Here is a 19868-nt window from a genome sequence, read left to right on the forward strand (position 1 = left end):
AAGTCAAGATGCCACTGAAGGGAACAAAAGGCCTTGGCTTTCTGAATAATAGGGCAGGCACTTCTTAGAAGACTCCCACAGCCTATTTGGCAGATGTGCAGTGTGACATGGCATGTAGGGAACTGCAACCATATTTTCCTTGAAGTCACATAACTAAACTCATGAGTTGGCTCAAGCTTCACCTAGTAGGGTGGTACACTGGAATAAAAACTGCAACACTTTGTGAAGAGTTGGAGCTATAATTTGCTGAAGAAAACTACAAAGACAACATGACTACTAATCAAATAGTGAGTAGGGGTGGGCATAGGTATGTGTGCTGTTAAAAGAAGGGCATGCAGAAAGAAGTGAATATTTGCCTGTTACTAACAGTTACTGTATTAGCACTACAATAATATGCCAATGAAAAAGTTATTAAACAGTAAAGGCAGCCCCTGTCAGCAAGAAAGGCCAGGCAGAGAAGACTCTTCAGGGAGAAGAGCAGGGAGCGCAGGGGCTGTAGGTTTCCATACACTTCACAGGGGCTTGGTAACTTATTTGGTGGGTGCAATCCTATCACAACTAAAAACATGCCATTAGGTTGGAAAAAAAAAAAGCTTATTTTCTAAACACCATCCTAAGTAACAGAAACAATTAGGACTGTGCCATACCAGTAGCCACCCTTTCTGCACAGCTCTGGGGTTATTGCCTTTAAACTGAAAATGTCAGCAGCTAGTCAAGATCCTGACCTGCCTACTCGATACTTCAGCAAAACAAATGTTACAAAACAGGAGCGTATTTCAACCCGGAAACACAGGAAACAACCAGATATCTGGCTATATGGGCATCATTTCTGCTGTGAGATTGTAAGCCACCTTCAGAGCCATATCACACACCTATGAGGACATGGCCACAGTCCCAATTTTATCATTGGGCTCTAACAGCATCTTTGTAACTGCCTGTAGCCCCACCATAGCTCTGCTTACAAGCCTACCGGATCTTCACACACACTCCTAATTCACACTGCATTTAAAAGTACCCCTACAGCAAACCTAAAGAACAGCAGCTCCAGAATGACACCCCAAGAAACCTCTGCATGGATGAACTGAGCTATCCAAGGTCACACGGTGCTGAGAATCCAGTGCTGTTCTTTTTATTCTTGCTAGGTAACTTTTAGTGCGCAGGAAGAATAAGGGGAGGTGGTGGTGGCTGTGGTTGTTGTGGTTTATTCCTTGTTGCTTTTACTGATGACAGCAGTGCTAATGCTCTCCTCAGTATATCACCTGTATTAGTAATAGTAGTAACAATAGTAACAAGTGCATTATTCTTAGAAGCCATGGTCATGACTTCAGCTTTAGTCTTAGCTGAAAAAAATCTCCTAAAGCATCTCAGCTTAGTCACGCTGGAGAAAGCAGTTAATTGTGAGAAGGGAACTTTGCTGGCGAGGCATGCCTGCTTCAAACCGGTGTGGCATCTCTAGCACATTTCCCAAAGGTACCAGGACACTATCAGATGGCAACAACTAACCTGGGCAACAACAGAAACGGAAAAAAAGTATGGAGCCAAACGAGTAAGGGAGGAGTACAAGGAGGTCCTCATTTGGAGTGCACTGGCTCTGCTCAGATTTACTGTCACCCGTTAACTGGTTCTGTAAGGCAACCACTTATGTGTAACTGATAGGTAGTAAAAAGAATTATTTGATGATTATCCCATTGCTTTTCCATTACTGGCCTGACCTGATAAGAAGCAGCTTCCCTATCCATCACAGCTGTGCCTGTTCTAACTGAACTCATTTTTCAGACCACTATCAGCCAGTCTTGGCTATTTTTACTCTTAGATTTATGGGGCAAATTCATACCTTAAATTCAATTTTCTTTGATGAAAGCTTTTCAGTGATTTTTTTTCCATCCTTTCTCTATTGTCTGTGAGTTATGCTTTACATTCTTTGTCCCAGGAGTAAGTCCTAGAAGGTTATCTGCTCCTGCAGGGAGATTACCTTGCCTTTCTATATTTCTTTCTAACTGCTGGGATTATTATTTTCAGAAATAATCTTTTTCATTCAAATCTCACTGTAAGCTTTAGGAAATCTTGAAATAAGGTAGAATCTATGTTTGTGCATGTAGGTATTGTTTCCTTCCTCCCCACTAAACTTTGGATCAGCTGGTGATCTATGAGTTTCTGTAGAAGTGGGGACACCAGCTGATTACATGCTGGAGGATACTCACTATTCACTTGCATTACTGCTTCAACTAGCCGTTAATACTTGCAGCGAACTTGGATACTGCTGTCTGTGTTAGCCACTTTGCATCAGTCTGAACACCTGACTAAGAGGGCAAGTGAAAAAAATAACTTGCACAGAAGGAAAGGGAGTCCTCGCAGAAAAACAAAATAAATTCCATAATAACTCAAAACACCTGCTCGATTGGAAATGTGCTGTTGTGCAGTCATCCCTAGGTAGGGGATGCCTAGCCTACTGCAAGCCTACTGCATTTCTCCAAGCCTTGGCACACAAGGCACAGAAGCTGAGAAGGGACAGAATCCAATACCGACAACCATAATATCCAAAACACTGTGGCCAGCCCCAGCCTCAGGGAACAGACTGTTGAATCTCCTCTGCCATTTGCATGGGTGTAGGCTGGTTGAAACAATGGGTCAGATTAGAAGGTGTTAGACCCTGTAGAGACATATAAAAATAATACCAGACCTAGAAGTGGCAAATTGCAAGTTTTCTGACATCAAGGTATGCCTCTTTCCACTGAATCTACAGCTAGTATTTAGGATGGATGGCGACCCTTCACTCAGGATTGCTGGATTAAGTATGAGGGAATAAAAGCATTGCCCAAGCCTCAGGAGATCTGACTTTGACTTTTACCTTTGGCAGAGTACAGACATTTAAAACCAAAAGAGCAGGATCCCATGGGCTCTCAGGGGACGCCTGCAAAGGAGAGACTTAGTCCCTCTAAATTCTAAGTTTTCAACTAATTTGTTTTTCCTATTTATTTTCCATTCTTCTGCAAAGTAGTGGTTTGTCTTGATTTTAAACATCACAACTGCTTCCAGTTCCTGCTATAAAGCTCATGCTCCAGTCCTGAGTGGTGATCACTTGGCAGGAAAGAGCAGTAATACACTGAGTCACCACTCCAAGCAATTGTTCACAATACTGTGGCATTAGAACATACTGCTATGCTGAAATACTGTAATTCCTCACCCCCATATCCCACCCATGTCAAGATCTGGCCACAAGATAGACTTTGATTTAAGACATTGCCAAACACTCTATGCGATATGCTGAACACCATTCTCCACTCAGCAGCAATTCAGTGGGGAAAGAAGTGACTTTGAAAGCATAAGGCCTGAGAAGTGTGGAGAAGAGCAGGAACCATCTTGCTACAGGACACAGGCAAGTGTTGATTGATACACTAAAAAAAAAGCTTCAAGATAAAAACTTTGCAGTGATAAATACTGCTTCATCTTCCCTTGCAAGGTACCCTCCACTCCTAGTTTGATGCCAAACTCCCTTGGCCATCCAACTGTGTCTTCCTACCTAGCTTCTTCTCATTGTTCTTTCTACACTTCTTATTGCCACTGCCTTACACTGTGCCCCTCTCTGTATCTGCTATTGAGTGTCTGTTTGTGTGTCTGCCCTACAGCAGCCACCAGAAACTTCACTGGATGCTACTCTTTTGGAAACCAATGTTGGATTTCAAGCTCAGGTTTGTCTTTGAATAACCAAGATGCTGCTGTGCGAGAAGATGCATGAAGGGCTCCTCTCTTTTCCCTTCTCCCTCCATCCCAGCAGTCCACCAGGGATCTCCCTGACAATGTCTCACCACAGAAAGGATCCTGCTCAGCTGCGCTGCCACTCAGTCAGCCCCAACCATGGCAGATAGATCTCCCAGTAAGGGGATATTCTCTGAGCTCTCATACATACCTCACTTGTCTAACACCCTGCATGCATGGCCTGTTCTCCCTCAACACCTTCAGGGCTGAATCTCACCCACCATTCTCTGGGTAATGAGAGACGGAGATGGTGCCCCATGAAGTTCTTAACTGTTCTTCAGGTGCTGTATTTCCCTGGGAGATACTGCTTTAGTAAGTTAAACAGAATACTCACTATAGGGGTAGACAGCTGCACATTCCATCAGGACTCTGGGAATTGGTTTTAACATTCTGCAGTGGTGTAGACTTTTGAGAGGACTAATCTTCTGCATTATACTGATCTGCTTCTCACTGAACAGGCTTTGATTGATTAAGGATGTAACTGTTTCTCATACTATCACTAACCTACTTAACCCTGACATCAAGACAAGAACCAAGACACTCAGGGAAAGATCTGAAACTTGACAGCATATGCCTCCATAATCAGGCCAATGAGCTCAGCTACTTTTGTTTACTTTCGTTTTATTGGTAACAATATCTGTTATAAAACTATGTTATGAAAAAAGGGCAGGACTGTCTTCATGGCAGGAGCAGCACTCACTGATGCTGGTTCTCAAGCAAGCTGCAATAAATGAACTGTAGCCTCCCCCAACTCCAAATATTCATGGGATATGCTTGTAACTCAAGTATCTAGCCTCTGGGCCAAGAAATTCTTCCAGGGAGAGGACCATCTTCTCAGGACAAAGTCTTAGTGGAATGAGCCTGTTCCTGATATCAGCCTATTGCCCGTGCCTCTGTAGTGCCTTGGAGCACTTGCAAATTCAGTGGTCTCAGCACAAAGCTCCTGGGTCTACTGCACATCAAAGACCTTCTGGCTTACTAGTGGCCACGAGAAGATTCTCTTTACCCCCAAGTACCTTGTTTCCAGACACCCAGTGGGGTGTGAGGAGATGAACACTCTCATTGTCTTGGGATTTCTGGGAATTGAGCACTGTTGGAGTATCTCAGGAACATCATTTTGAGGGCTGGCATGACAAGACTTGACATTAGCCCATTATTTCTAACTCACTTTATTTCAAGGTGGCTAAGGTAAGAGCAAGTAGTAGTAGTACCAGAGAGAGTATGTAGTCTAGGAATAGAGAATACAGCTCACAGAAATGTTTCTATAAATATGCTACTTTCTAGTCTAGCAGGTTTCAAAGTTTCTTTCACACTCTGTGATTCAGCTAATAAGCTGAAAGATGCTTCTCAGCCTTCTTATTCAAGGACTCACACAACCCATTCACCATCTGGCTGCCTCACAAAAGGCAACCCCCTTGGCTCTTTTAGAATTTAAGTTTGCAGTTTCTTCAGATCTAGAGATTTCCAACTCAGTCAAGAGTGCTGCAATATTCTATCCCCTAGGATAGCTCAGCCCTGCTAGCACTCCAACGAGTAATACCTTTTGGATATAGCCTAGTGCAATTTCTGTTTGTCCAGATGGTCAATAAAGGTATTTAATGAATATTCCTGTGGTGATGGGATAAATTATTAAGTCACTGTAAAATAAAACTAACTTCTTTCCTGCACTGGCTATAGTCAAAAGCCAGAGTTAAGCCTCGTTATTCATCTTCAGATTCCACACAACTGTGTAAACTGACAACCACATTTTATCCAGCTAAATACTGACTTGTGTGCCCTACTATTGGATTTTGATCAAGACTACTTTATTGTTAAGGGACTTCTGATTAAGTGATCCGTAAATTCTTTTGAGAGAAACATCATCAGAAATCCATGCTTGTCCCACCTTATCCCTGAAGCATACAGCAGACCAGTTGGTGAGGTGTTGTTTTGGGGTTTTTTTTTGTGGCAAATATGAGAATGTCATTAGAAAAAAATGGGTCTGAAGCCCTGGAGCCTAATTGGATAGATATTCAGTTCTTTGAACACTGAGTGCAGAGCAGTCCATTACTGGCTCTGTGGGTTACTCCTCCTTTGGCATATAATTTCCCCACAGACACCTTCCTATATCTCACTTCTTTTAAAGTCTCTTTATTCTCTAAAATCTTGGACTTCCCTTTCCCATTTTCAAAAGCTCACTTATTTGATTTGCCAATAGGCCTGTGCATGAGCTAGAGGAACTTGCTCAGGGACATATCCATTCAGGTTTTAAATACCATGCTGGTTGCATGGGGTTACTCCTCCCCAGAGGTAGGACTTGGAATTGCCTCTGCTGAACTTCATGAAGTTCTATCAACCCATTTCTCCAGGCTGCTGAATTACCTCTGAATGCTCTGGTATACAATAATCCGGTCTCTCAAACACACTAATCAAATTTATATTGCATACATATTGCATAGGACACAGAGAAATCTCATGTAGGGCATCCCAGCTCTAGTTTTAGAACCAGAAGAATGAAAATTATATACCACAGAAAGTAACTTCAGGAATATAATCTCTTTATTAGCTCTGGGTCTGAGAATCGCTCTCCCTGTCGTATCTCGTTATCCTCCACACTCTCTGAAAAGACTGTATTTACATATCACAGACCTGGTGCACAGACCTTATTTCAGCCTCCTTGTGTGTTAATGTTATTAGTATTGATTTTCTGCGAGTGTGCAGCAGAGATGGCAAAGGGAGTCTCTCTGCCTCATGCACTCCACACAGCGCTCCACTCACATGTCATTGCTTTCACAAACATGTAAGCTCCATCTCAGCTCTCCACATGCCACAAAAATGTACCAGCAATGAACCTTGAAAACAAAGCCACCTTACAGCTCCCCTCTTTTTAAAAACTATTTGCTTGGCTTTGTATTTGTCTCATTCACTTAACTTCACTGACTGAAGTTAATCTCCACAAGCAGGCAGGGAAATTCTGCTTCCCTTAAAGTTGATCAGAGAAGGACAGCATGAGTGCAGATGAGCGCTTTTGTGAATCTAGGGCACATTCCTCTCCCTTCTCTGCCCTTTTGCAGGAGCTCAATTAGGAGGACCTCATTAGAAATTCTTACTTACAGCAGCTTCAAGCCATCTGTTACTACAGAAGAAAGTGCCTGTTGAAAGCACTCCTTTTCCTAGATAGTTAGTGAACGGTTGGTGTTTGGTGTACTCCCAGAAGGTGGTCAGTGTTCTGCTAAAACACACCAATCTTCAGGAGAGAAGGGCAACAAGGCTGGTGAGGGGCTAGAGCACAGCCCTATGAGGAGTGGCTGAAGGAGCTGGGGTGGTTCAGCCCGGAAAGGAGAAGGCTCAGGGGAGACCTTACTGCTCACTACAACTACCTAAAGGGAGGCTGTAGCCAGGTGGGATTGGTGTCTTTTCCTGTCACTGGGTGCTTGGGAGAAGAGGACACAGTCTCAAACTGCACTAGATCAGGTTTAGGCTGGATGTTAGCAAGAAGTTCTTCACACAGGGAGTGATTAGCATTGGAAAGGGCTGCCCAGGGAGGCTGTGGAATCAGTGACCCTGAAGCTGTTTAAAAGGAGACTGGATGAGGCACTTAGTGCCATGATTTAGTTAATTAGAAGGTGTTAGGTGATAGGTTGGACTTCAGAATCTCAAAGTTTTTTTCCAACCTGGTTAATTCTATGATTCTGTGAGGATCTGACTGGATCTCAGTGGATGTCAAACGAACCTACAAAGGTCTTTCCTGGATTTGGAACAGAACTTGTGCTCTGTCTAAATTTTTCTCAAAGTAGTGTCAGCCAAATGATATGCAGAGCTCACACATTCCCCATTTCACTGACCACTTCACAAGCTGTGGATTCTTTTGCACTACAGGAGACAGCATTGCTCTGATATTAGGAGACGAGGCTGTGACAAGTGGGTTTCTATCTCACTTTTCTGATAGGATATTCTGTAGGCTAAGAATCTGTTTTGCACTCCCTGAGCATTAGACTCATGGGGATCCTTTATCCCTTCCTGTAATGTGTTAAAAGGCACACATTATATCTGAAGAGGTGTCTCTGACTGTTGTGGTAGAATCACAGAATCAACCAGGTTGGAAGAGACCTCCAAGATCATCCAGTCCAATCTATCACCCAGACCTATCTAGTCAACTAGACCATGGCACTAAGTGCCTTATCCAGTCTTTTCGTGAAGACCTCCAGGGATGGTGCCTCCACCACCTCCCTGGGCAGCCCATTCCAATGGGAAATCACTCTCTCTGGGAAGAACTTCCCCCTAACATCCAGCCTATACCTACCTCGGCACAACTTGAGACTGTGTCCTGTTGTTTTATTGCTGGTTGCCTGGGAGAAGAGGCCACCCCCCACCTGGCTACAATGTCCCTTCAGGTAGTTGTAGACAGTAATAAGATCACCCCTGAGCCTCCTCTTCTCCAGGCTAAACAGGTATCAAAGGTCTCAAGCTACTGAAATAATTAGTAAACACAGAGCTCAGTCAAGTGTACAGTAATGTGTGAGCCAGGGGCAACATAACAACTGAGAGAGTAGTGGGGAAATCTGCCTTACCCATTTGCCACAAGCAAAATCTATGAAACTGCAGAATGATGTTACTTCTTTTGCATCTTTTTGCAGATTATTTCCGTTACCTTAAACACAGACTAGGCTGAACATACAGTGCAACGGCAAAAATAAGGCTACCTCATTGCATCCTGAAACTGCCTGTAAACTCTGCTGCCTCGAGTTTACCAGGAACAGGCTCTAAATGCCTGCACACAATCAGCATGCATAGCCAGCATGACATTGTGCCAAGACCGCACATTGCATTGCATCGCATCTGCCCCTCTGCAAGGCTTCTGCTGAATAGGGAATCAAGAGGAATCAGGTCAGAGCCTATGCTATAGACTCCCAGCTTCCCGAGAAAAGAGCCTAGGAAAACTCCAAAGCCTCTAACGACTTCAAGACCACCAACAGCAACCCCTCCACGTGTCTTGGGTGCTGTCTGGTAATATTTTGTGAGCAAATACTTAAAGCCTCTTGTAATTCACTAATGGCCTTCTGCTGTAAGCGGAAAAGAGCTTTCTGTGTCCATCTAGTGGATAAGCAGTATAATTAACCATAAGATCATTCTCTTTCAGGATAATGTTTGCCACTTTAAGAAATAAGTGTTCTAGTTTTGCCTGTTCCCTGTGTGTATAAATTTCCAAACCTTGTGAATAAGTCTTCTGGTGAGATTTAATGTTAATAAACAGTTTTCAAGTTATTAACAATCTTCACCTGGATATAAAAATTAATACAGATTATTAATTTTGCATAATTCTTAACACTCTGACAGGGAATCATAAATTAACAAAATAATTTACATTGGAAGCAGAACTTGGCTACCTAATCTCTGAATACAGTAGAGCCAACATCAATGTTAGAGCAAGCTGATAAAGAGCTCTTCCCGCTGGGCTTTTGTTATTTCAAGGTTAATACTGGGAAAAGCTGTTCCAGTGTTTGACCACTCTCCTTGTGATTCATTTTACCCTGGTACCTAATGGGAATTTCACTTGCTGCAGCTTATGTCTGTTGTTGCTCATTCTTTTTGGCTGCACTGCTCCAACTATAGTCTGGCTCCATCTTCTCCATAACCATGCTTATAATGTAGGAATGGTCCCATCTTTTTAGTGCTGATACTGCTCTACTGAAAATTGGTTGAGTTGCACCAAGCTAAAACAAAGGGACAAATCTGATTATCCTTCTGTGGATTCACAGAGTGGTGATATTTTCTCATACTCAGTATAATAATTCTTCAGTGGCTTGTGTCATTTCCTGACTCACTTTTCTTTACACATGGATCTCAGCACTGTCTTTCATGAAGATGAGAAAAAGAACTATTTAGTACCTCATATCCCAGCATCTACTCTTGGTACCTCACTAGGATATTGCCATGGAAACAAGGAAAGTTTCCTTATTTTTTCAGTAGAGACTTCAAAATTTAATGTAGTATAAAACAAGCCATGTACCATCTGCCTATTTAAAAACTGAATGCAAATGTTTCTATTCTTTCCTCTGGATCTCTAAATCACTGCCATAACATATCCCCTCAGAAGCATCTTTAGAGGTGGTGTGTGAGTTCATGCAGCTTCCTATCCAGAAGTTAAACAGATGAGAAATATCCTTATCTTTCAGCCATGGACAGCACAGATAAGGAACAGACTGAACCAAAATGGAAAGCAACAGGCAGTGGAGACAAGCAGAGCCATGAAATCGTCTGCTGCAGGAGAATCTTGGCTGTACGTCACAGACTCTCAGTTATATTTTGGGAAAGATTTTTTTACATATTCATAGAATTCATAGTCATAGAATATGTATATGCTAGGGGTATGCAGAAGAGTCTTCAAAAACAGACTAGTATAATTTTTTCCCTCTGTGGTCACTTTCTCTGTGAATCTATTGAGTCAAGCATCACTGAACTGGAGAGGAGTCCTCTTTGCAGAAGCAGCAGCGCCCAGCTGATGTGACTGTGATTTATCTAGACTGCTTTCTAATAAGGGGCACCAGAGCACAGTTTCTGATGAAATCAGTGGAGATAAGTAGCTCCCCACTGCCTGCTGAGTTGAGTTAAAGTATCTTAGTCTCTCTTCAAGTTATATGCCACAGCAGAGACCTAAGTCCATCTTAGGAGGTGGCTGGAAAGAAGTTAATTTCTTTTTACATTCTTGGTCACTCTCACAGTATTGGGATTTCTGCTATGCAAAAAATTATCATAATTTTGAGTGCTGCTTTTAAACCCAGACACTTGCTTGTCACAACTTCTCTCTGAAGGTCTTTATGCTAGTGTTAGTATTGTGGTACACAGCAAAATTCTCCCTGACTTGAGGAAATAGTCCAGACCCACCAGCCTCTGTCACCTTTCTAAGGAACAGACAAAAATGTGACAATATTGATAAGTGCAGGTGTCCTTTTGCATCTGATTTCCACAGCCCTTGCCCAAATCAGTGGTCAAAGAGGTTACACGTCCATGAATTTCCATGGAGCTAGGTTGGCAAAGGGAGACTTCTCCTCAAGAAGCAAATAGAACAACCCAAGTCCTTCTGGCTTGCACTCTGCTCAACATCTAACACTGTTTTGCAGGCAACTCACAGGGCTGCAGCCATTGCAGGACCATCCATCTCCTGCATGACTCCACCTTTCCCTGAGCTGTTACAGGCAAGAGGTGTTCAGGTAGCAGTTGCAACCAGATGGTGTTTTCTCTTGCTGTTTCTCTGGTAATCAGACAGCTACACTAATAACAATGTCCTTACAAACGTGGCTCCTGCTTATCATACCTGTCTTGAGAACGCAAGCACAGCATGCCCTGTTCACTCAGCCATCCGTCACTTCCCCATCCTGAATGATTAATGTCTACCTACCACAGCCTGCATGCAGCTTTCCCTTGGAGGCAGTGAAAATGCATGTACAATGTTTGGGTCCAGTGGAAGACAGGAATGAATGTGTGATCACTACATAAGAAGACCAGGGTGCTACAAAAACATCCACAAGAGACTATATTTCGCAGGAGGTATATTTTAAGAGCTCTTAGATTATGTTAATTTAAGCTCCCTACTAATTCATAGACATCAGGACAGATCTCCTGTGGTATCCATTTGGAGTTATAGATCTATTGTCTTTGGTGAAGTGTTGTTCATATTGAGAGACTATGTTTTAGCAGCTGTCATGTCACTGCTGCCATACCTATGGAACAATCATTGGTTCTAGGTGCCTACTCCATTATGGTCTTCTTCAGGCTGGGAGGGACCTCAGGAGTGCAGTCCAACTTCCTGTTCCAAGTTGAGCCAGTACTAAATTCAGATCAAATTATTACAACTTTTTCCTCTTCAACAGGAGGCTAAGCTTGACTAAAGAACAAACTACCACCCTGTTACTCTCTGACTCCTGCTCCTCAACAAAGCAGGATTAAAAACAGTGACTCAAAAAAAAGACAGTAAGATCACTTACCGGTTACTGTCACGGGCAAAATATCCCCCTGCTGTGTTCTGGGGCCCTCCAAAGGCTTTCAGTGCAGGTCTGCTCCAACAGGGTGTCTCCAACGCTGCAGCTGATGCCTGTTCTACTGCCCCACTACCAATACCTGGGCATGGACACACAATACAGGTGCTGACTCTTCATCTACCCTGAACAGTTGCTCTTCTAACCTTTTTATCCCTGTGTTGCCTCCTTTACTCCTGCCTTCCTAGGTGGAGTCGATTTTGAATGCCAGATCTTCAGCTCAAAACAGCCCACAGGTGGTGTTCATTCCTGCTGTGAGACAGCAGCACCTGCAGACTTATCTGCTTACCACTACTTAAGGTACTGGAGCAGCAGTATACGATTGGGGTTTTTTCCCCATTAATTTGTGGTAGCACCCCTAGGAGAGTGATGCATACTAGATCATAAACACTCCGAGGGAGCAATTTCGCTCAGTGTTGTTCATGTACAATACCAAGCTCATGGCCCTACTTTTGCTTGGCATTAAGCACAAAAGCACATGCAATCACAAATATAAAATCAAAGTAAGAATAGGAGACACTTTTTCCAGCCTGCCTGGGTCTGCTTTGAAGGGTTGTGCATTTTAAACAACCTGAGAACCATAGAATATCTCAGGTTCGATGGGACCCTTAAGGATCATCAAGTCAAATTCCCTGCTCCTCACAGGGCTACCTAAAACTAAACCGCATCAGAGCATGATCCAGACACTCGGGCTTGGTGCTTTGACTACTTTCCTGGCAAGCTTGTTCCAGCAACTGTTCACCCTCCTAGTGAACAGCCTTTTCTTAATGCCCAGTCTGATCTCTCTCTCACATAGTTACATTCTATCTCCTTGCGTCCTTGTTATGAAGGGGCTAGTTGAAATCTGAGTTTGGGGTGAAATGCAATGAGGCCGATTCAAAAGTTACTAAATAATTTATCAAGATACACAAAATAATTCCCCCAAACTTATTTACAACTCTCCACACAGGTTCTTGGATGCGGTTAGCAGAACTATGTTACAGAATGTCTCTATGCAATGCAATCTTGAAAGGTTTTAGAGATGTCTCTGATAGAGTCTGGCTGCTTCATCCACCGCTTGTGAGCTTAATTAAATTCCTTTAGCAACTTGAATAAAGAATTCAGAGTACTCACCAGTCCTCAGACGTGTCTGTGGCCCAAAGACGCGCAGGAGAACATTCAGCAGAAGTCCTGCGGCGAATGCCACGCGGGCTGCAAAGTGCAATCAGCTGCTGGCTGAGGCGGCTGAGGCGAGGGCCGGGCCGGCGGGCGGGCGGCAGGTGAGCGAGGAACTAATGAGCGCACAAGCTCCTTATGCACCTGTTCACCCCTTTTATAGGATAACGGCCGCGGCTAATGGCCTCATTGGCCACACAATCACCCAATCGCCTCTGGAATCACCCAAATAGACCCAAAATGGCAGAACTCACAGGCTGCTGCCCGCCAAAAACGGAGGCGCATTCGCTTTGCACGCGACGGGGGCGTGGGCCTCTTGAAACCGCCCTCAGGCAACCGGATTGAACCGGACCGGGCTGCCTGGGGTTCCTCGTGCTGTTCTCCTGCCCCTGGCTGCAATGCAGACCGGCAGGCAGGTAAGTATGTCTGGACAAGACAGGGCATGCTCAAGCCCATTTTGTGCCCTCTGGGACTCTTTGCACAGCCCTGCTGCCAGTTACAGAGAGAGCAGATCGGCACCTCTTGCTTTGCTGCCTTTTAGTTCTGCTGATTCCTCAGATGGGCTTGTTAGGTATCTTTGGGGATCCTGTTAGGAGCTCATGGCAGTTTAAATGGAAAGAGTGTTTCTGATCCTGACTGGAACGGAGTTTTAGCTGTCTTCCCTGTGTAAGGGTATTTGGGTGTAGGCATATACCAGTTTCTTACAGAGACTTAACTGGAGTGGAGATGGCCAGAAATACATGGTCCATCCCAACTACACATGGCCATGGGTTGAGGAGAGAGCTGTGGTCAGGTTTTACAGCTCATCTGATACACAACAGCTTGTTGAGACACTAACTTCATGTTGGATGTGAACTCTTGTGCTATCTCTTTCACTACACGAAGTCTAAAGAGCTCAGGAACAGCTCCAGACCGTTGTTCCCCTCAGCCATTCCATTAAAGGCTCAGAGAAACAAAACGTGATGCTCAAAATTCTTTCTGCCCTGGACCCTACCAGATTACCTCAAGGAGCATGGGAAGTAATGGTAAATTTTAAAACTCATTTGCTACAAGAAAATAGATGTTTCCTCAGTGGTGAGACCTGTGCTCCTGATATCTGCATGCCATGGATTTAAGCAATCAAAGGCAACCTAAAGTCATTATCCAGCTGTGATATCATCACAAACTGTGTTCAGGATTTCACTTACCAAGTGGGGTCCTAGAGCTCTTCCTTGTACTAAAACAGCAACTAGTCACCTGTTGCTCTCAGTGGATCTGCCAGACTTGATTGAGTTCTCATTTGTGAATCCTGACAACACCATGTCTTGCAAAGGTGATTGGCCTACAAGGTGCCACAAGGAGGTGGAGAAAGTTCCCAAGACAACAAATGCAGCACGATGTGTGTTCTAGCCTTCTCTCCCCTCTTTCCATCCATCTCTCTCGGGAGAGCAGACACTAATCATTGACTGTAACAGCACTGGGTGATTAATTTGAGTGATTTAGCACCTAGGGATTCACCTTCACACAGATATCGATGGTTTGGATGTTTCCTGTATTATTACCCTTACAGCAATTACCTCCCACAGATACTTGCTCTGGTACTAATGAGCCAGAAGCTATTAGCATCCACATCCACTATCTACATGTTTAATAGTTGTAGGAGGACTCTTCCTTGGTGACCATATCTTCTGGACAGGCAAATTTACAACATGCAAGGAAAAGATCTGAACTATCTGAAAATAGCTCAAGAAGGAAATAAAAAAAAAAAAAAAGGTTTTAGCATTAGGAGGATGAGTGCAGCACAACCATGAAGTCAGAGCCAAGGACAGAATCAGGCTGTCAGTGAACAGTGCTGAGTCTTACTTGCTCAGTGTGAGTAGCCTGGGCAGGAGATCCATACAAGTAGAACTAGCAAAGTAATATAACACATCAATTTGCTGTGATGACTCAAATGAGCAAAGTTCAGTCTCAGTGTAGGCTATGCCTAGATTAAACTGCTTAGTGCATTGATGAAAATTTGAGGTAAGCTCTCTTATTCAATCTGACTAGCTAAATAATTCAGATTCTATTAATTGCTGCGCTGCTCTCTCCTTTCTTTTCACCACATTTATATCCAGCTGAGTCCTATCTCAGTGATGTTGGCTTTTACATTGTAGCCCCACAGTTTGGTTCATACTGTCAGGCTCTTGCACCAAAATACAGATCAATTTAACCCATTGCTCCAAATACTCCTCTTGTTTACAGTAATATAAATCCATTGAGCAGGTCCATTCAGCAATGCAGCGTTCGCATCAGGATAGTCAGAATGCAGTGTTGAGACACAGAGACTAACACAGGAATGCAAGTTGGGATCACCTGTACTGCAGTGTTTCACAACAGCAACGTGAGTCTAAAATGGAGGAAGGTCGCTCTCTCACTCCATCTCTGCCCCTGGTTTCCTTCTGCCTCTTGGGAAAATGAATTTCAACTCACTTCTTCAAAGACAGAGACAGGGACAACATTCCCAAAGATATCTTAGAAGAGGAGGGCGATCGCATGTCTTAGCAACTCCCTTTATATACAGAGATATTTTTATACTTTATGAAGCAGAAATAATGAAAGCACAGCAAAGGCACTAAATGAGTGCCTTTGGCTTACACATCGAGAAGTGTAAGCCATAGCTTGAGTTACAGAATTACTCAGACTGCAAGCTGGCCTCTTTTCCTCTCACTTCTGTGTACCAACACAATAACCCTCTGCCCTAAAGCTCCACAGATGTGTTATCATCAATGCAGTGTGCCTCTGCATCCTACTGTTGAAAATGCAGCTGACAACACCCATCAGGCACTGCAACAGTAAAATGCAAGACAAAGCTGCTGGTCTTGATGCACAGGACACAAGTGAATGGCATAAGCTGCTCTTCCTTACTTGAAGTCAGCTTCTGGCTTTTGGTTAGAGGAAGACACCAGGTTAAGCTACGGCATGACATACTGAGAAGCTCTTTCTGCTCTATAGCAGTAGCAATCTAGTGACTCCTTTTCCACAGGTACTCCTCAGCAGGTAGGTGCAGGTCTGAAATTCACTGTGGTCAAGACATACCATTTATTCAAACCAAAGTCTAATGTCATAGCTGTAGATTGTTCCCTTTGCAATATTCATTCATGACTTGAACTTCCACTGTGAAACTAGAGCCTGTTGTGACACAAGAGTGTGTATGAGGTATGCAGAAGCACTGTGTCCGCTGAGTTTTTTCCTTCCTGTCAACCTTAACTAGGAGTTAGACTGGAAAGATTAACCTCCAGGTGGAGTGCACATAATCTGAGGTGGTATAGGTCAGTAGTTTCTCTCTCTAGGACTTCTATCCTGTTAGAAAACAAGCAACACACACTCACTCCAGCCAGATCAAGAATAACCATAGAGCTAAGACAGGGCACCTCATGTGAATCCATACGAAGTGCCAAAGTGAAGAGTTTCCATTAATAGCCACTATGTGAGTGGCACAGTATACTGACTTCATCTATAGGAACATTTTCTTCCTCTCCTTCAACAGCCAAAATTTCCCAGCACTAAAATGCTGGAGCCAAGGACAGTCTGAATATGAGCAGCAACTAGTTTTTTATATCTCATTCAGTGGCTGAACTTGGACTGCGATCCTGATTACAAGGCTTCCAGAGCTTTTATTTAATGAAGCAAGAGTTTTCTTCTGGCTCTGAAGATCTTAGAAATATGCCTTTCGTTTTTTTCTTTCTTTTTTTCCCCCCTTAATAACAGAAATAGAAATACTTCCTTCTTTCAGCATTAAATGTTTCAGTTTGTGTTTAATTGGGCATCACTTTGTCCTGGGAGTGTGATGAAGCACAGCAGAGCAGATCTCATTTACCTTCTCTGTACTTGCTCATTATTTTGTACACATCCAGTAAAATTCCCCTCATTTGTCCACTCTCAAAACTCACTGTTTTCATAACAGAAAAGCTGAACTAAAGACATTGCCTTGGGTGAGAACGATGCAGAGATTTGGTCACAGCATGATTACAGACACAAACCCATTTTCAGTGGCTGAAATATTTTGTTTGCTGTCAGCCAAGCAGCTGATGTGTACTGAGCAGCCTTGTGCTTTTTGCTGCAGGATGCTTCATTTCTTTGGTCCCCTGAGACAGGACCCAGGCACGTGGCAGCGGCCAGACCCTGAACAATCAGGCATTTGCGACTTCCATTCAGATTTATGTGCCTTCAGATGAAAGACTGGGAGATTTTTCTCCTGCTTTTGTGCCCCATCCTCTGAAGTCTCATTAAGAGAGCCCTTCCTGTGCTTGCTAAGATGTTCAGTGTACGAAGTCCTCAAATTCTCCTGCACTACCTGGAGCCCTTTAAGATGTGGTCTTCTAGTCTATATTATTGATTGCTTAATTAATTACTCTAAAAGGTTTTTTGCTTGCAAAAAAAGGTGGACAGGGTTCAGCAACACTTTGGCTTGTCTGTGCATGCTGAATAAATTAAGATGGCAAGTGAAATAAGATGGATAAAATAAGCTGGCAAACACCACTCAAAAGCTAAAGAAATTGTTGATCTTCACTGCTGGCAGCATGGAAACCACAGGTGAGATTACTTAGGTGTATTTATTTCTGTCGTTAAAGCTGTTTTTTCCTGGTTTCTGTGCCATAGGAATGTTTGTCTTCACCATCATAAAATGATTTTTTTACAAGCATTTTTTTGTTGTTGTTTTCATTTAACCCAGGGACTAAAGGTGTACATGACACTGTGTCCCAACACACAAGATATAGTGGCTCTTCACTAATTTGTAAGGGTAGGTCTCATACACAGCAAGAACATGTGAAGGCTATGAAAACAATCTAATCTCACTCTCATTACAATACAGAACAGTGACTTCTAACAAGTACCTTTTGCATTAAGGCGATGGTTTCTTCCTGCAGGAGAGTTAAAAGGTGGTTTGCTTCTGTTATGTCACTGCATGCCATGGCAAATCTGCTACAATCATTTTTTTATTCTAATGGTTAGCTGTTCATCACTGTTCATGCAGACATTTTCTTTCATCAAGCCTGCTGGAAGGAAATATAAACCACTTCATTCTCTTGTCACTGTGCAGCTTCTGGCCGCAGCATCACGAGGAAAATAAAGAAGAGGGGATTCTTTTTATTGGGAAAGATATTTCTCAAATGTGAAATATTAGCTCTTGGAACAAAATTTTTCCATGAGCAGCAGCATGTAGAAATTGCATCGTAAGGACAACGTGACTCTGTGTACTCAACTTGTGACTTACCTGGATGGCAGCAACAGTACAAGGTGCCCAATGCTCCATTCCAAATGAGAAATCATGCTTGTGCCTCACAGCAATACCTTCCAGATAAAATCAGCACTGAGATCCACCTCTCTTCTTTTACTAGGAAGCAGTAGATTAATAATTTTGTAAGTAAATCCTGATCTCCTCAAGCCAGGAGAAGTGATGTTCATTTTGGCATACTAAGATCTTACCCTTCGGCTCCACAACATTAAGGTGGGAGGAGTCTCAACAGGTAACTCCAATCTCTTGTGCACTAATGCTGCTCCGATGGCCTCCTCTAACACTTTCCTTTTGCTTGTTCTTCATGGTAGTCTTTTGGGAACAGCACGATTGGGTGTTCGATGAAGGTTCATACTTCACTCTGCACATACTTTTGTCAAAAAAAGCTTTTATTGCAATGCAAAATATCTTCTGTATATGACATCTTTCTCCCCCACCCCAACCCCCTCAAATTTAATGAGTAATCCTTTCTGGATTTGTACATTGTGTGTGTATGTATGAATATATATACATATCTATATATCTATCAATCTATAGATATTATATTAATACAATCATATATAAATCTGGACCTATATAATTTTATATACAGATATAACAAGATCTCTCTGTGTGTGCATATACATATATACACATCACATATACACTATATACACATATATGCACACACATAGATATCGTATAACCATAAACATCTGTTGGTTGTCAAGGGACTTCTTTAACAAAATAAGTTCCATCAGTGGATTTTACTTCTGTAGTGCAATTTTACAGGAAGGTAACATTTCCACATTCAATATAAAAGAAACAATGTACATTTGAAAACGTGCCATAGGATTTTTAATGAAAAAATTAGAAAAGTGCATTATTTTACAACACTACAGTAAATGATTCGGTCAGTTGTTTTGTTTTTCTTGTTTTTCTTTTCTCTGTAAAGACATTGTAAAATATATACAGGGTTGCTTAGTGCATTCATTACAAAAGAAAGATGCAATCCCTTGCATAAATTACATATTGTACAGGGGTTCGCTGTCTACTTGGACTTGTAAACATTTGTGTGATACAGTTTTCATTCTTTAGGTAAGCTGCAATACATCTTATTTTCATTAGACTGTTGTTGCATTCTAACTCCAGTACGGCATTCTAAGGCCAAGTGTGAAGGCATCCTCTCCCTTTATGGAGAAAGCCAGAAAAAGAAACAAAAACGCAAGAGTCTTCAATTTGGTTTTTTGTAATCAAGTTATCACCAGTTTAACAATTGCATCTTGGTGCTTATGACCTGCTTCTTCTCCTTTGCTAGGACCAGCTCAACAAGTATGTTGAAGTTAGAGGTCTCAAAGGAGCAGTGAAAACAGCATCCAGGAGGCAAACTCCCTGTGCAGTCTCCACAACTCCTCTTTCTAGATGACCTTGCTCCTAATGCTCTTTGTGCTGCACAGAAAATATACCAACCAGGGTAGAAATTTAGAGAGTTTTGCTATATCTCAGATTGTTGAGGGCCTTTAGAATGCCGTCAATACATCATCGGTAAGCCTGCATATGCACATTCAAAGAAGTACAAAAATGCACCAAAAGTGTCAAGAGATCCAAAAGAGACATAGCATCAGCACACACTCACAAACACACACATACACACACGCTTCTGTCTGAGCAGGAAGGCTCAGTCTCCAAGGTAGGAATCACAATTT

The 19868-nt window shown here is 42.7% G+C and overlaps 1 long non-coding RNA gene across 7 annotated transcripts in view; it reads right to left on the reverse strand.

Annotated features, from left to right (window-relative positions):
- The window catches only part of LOC135181058 (uncharacterized), a 136898-nt gene extending 123859 nt beyond the window's left edge, over positions 1 to 13039 (reverse strand). For 5 of the 7 annotated variants that reach the window (XR_010304692.1, XR_010304688.1, XR_010304690.1 and 2 more), the window contains exons 1-2: positions 12885 to 13039; positions 11721 to 11853 (exon numbers count right to left, since the gene is read on the reverse strand). This is a non-coding gene — a long non-coding RNA (uncharacterized LOC135181058). Of the gene's footprint in view, positions 1 to 2494; positions 2651 to 11268; positions 11564 to 11720; positions 11854 to 12884 lie in introns of those variants that run through there. The other 2 variants (XR_010304689.1, XR_010304686.1) reach the window with 2 other exon arrangements.
- Positions 13040 to 19868: the final 6829 nt, after the last annotated feature.

This window comes from Pogoniulus pusillus, chromosome 14 (genome assembly GCF_015220805.1).
Source record: "Pogoniulus pusillus isolate bPogPus1 chromosome 14, bPogPus1.pri, whole genome shotgun sequence".
NCBI lineage: Eukaryota > Metazoa > Chordata > Aves > Piciformes > Lybiidae > Pogoniulus > Pogoniulus pusillus.